The following is a 1,440-nucleotide window of genomic DNA, read 5'->3' on the forward strand; positions in this document are numbered from 1 at the left end:
CCAACCAATCGACACATTGCACGTTTCGAAGCACCAGTATGCATCTGCTTCAATCTCAAGTAGAATTATCATTATTGGTGAGAAAATATCACTCATTCCTATTCACATAAAATGAGAGGGGATGTTGATGATTAGCCTTGGTAGTATCGAAAATTGATTATGTCTAATTCTCCCATAATACCTTGAACATAATATCTTTATTTATTCAGGCATAGACATCAACTACATCCCAATGTTTTGCCTGATTAGCTTCATTCTCATAAAATACAAGAGCACAATCCGTTCGAACAAACATCCACTGCTAAAAAACTATCACGATCCGAATCTACATCCTAACCGAGACACGGTACTTAAAACCACGAGTAGTCCCAAGCTAACCCTTGGCATAATACATCAAAGCATATCATAAGAAAACTAAACAGAAGCTGGCATATATGCATAAAGGTCTTATTAGAAGGATACCATATCCATGAAGACTAAAAAATAATGCCTAAAACAAGCCTCTAATATCTAAGTCAAAAGAAATAAGTTTTCCAGGACATGGCCCCCGGCTATCATAACTTAGTTAAAGAGATAACTAAAACTACTCCATAAAGTCCCCGAATAAGGAGGACTCACCCACTGCTGACTGAAAACTGATGCAACCTCACTAACCATGGGTCTGAGAACGAGTGCCGAAATCTACATCATAAAAGGATGCAGCGCAGAGAAAGTATGTGTCAGTACGTGGAATGTACTGAGTAACTAAGGAACACTAACATAATCATGAACATAGCATAATGAGGACAGTGAAATAAGGTTTTCAAAAACCATATACATAGTGAGAGAACTTGAAGAGAAAACAATTGGAGTTCATGTCTAAATACCATTAAAAATCTTCTTTCAAAGCATATATAGAGATAAGTCTATTTCAGAAATCTTGCATAAACATATACAAAATATAGCATACTTAAAATTAACCATAATATGTGAAGAGTGTATCATAAAAATGCATAATTGGGGAGTTTTTTATAATCGACATACACCATGTTAGCTCATGATTTCCAACAGCTAACCCAGTTGGGTGGGCTCCCCTATACCTTACCAGGTTATAGGACCGTACCATATCTATGTGGATCCACTAGTTTGTATCTCTCAGGGCCATATATGCAGTTGTTCGACAAAGCAGTATACTCAAGTCCTACGGTGGCACATAGTTATGGGACTTAGGGATTGCTACTAAAGATCCGCAAATGCTAACAGAAACCTTTATCCCAAAAGTCCATTAGGTGCTAAATAGTCCTCCCAAAACAATATAAATACATATTAATGGTCATAAGTATACCAACTGTCCATATATTTGAATCATATGTGAGACTAAGCTCAAAAGTCATATCTTAAATAATAAGTGAGACTAAGCTCAAAATCATGCCTTAAAATAACCTGTATTTAGGTTGTAAA

This window comes from Solanum dulcamara, chromosome 3 (assembly GCF_947179165.1).
Source record: "Solanum dulcamara chromosome 3, daSolDulc1.2, whole genome shotgun sequence".
In the NCBI taxonomy this organism is placed as follows: Eukaryota; Viridiplantae; Streptophyta; class Magnoliopsida; order Solanales; family Solanaceae; genus Solanum; species Solanum dulcamara.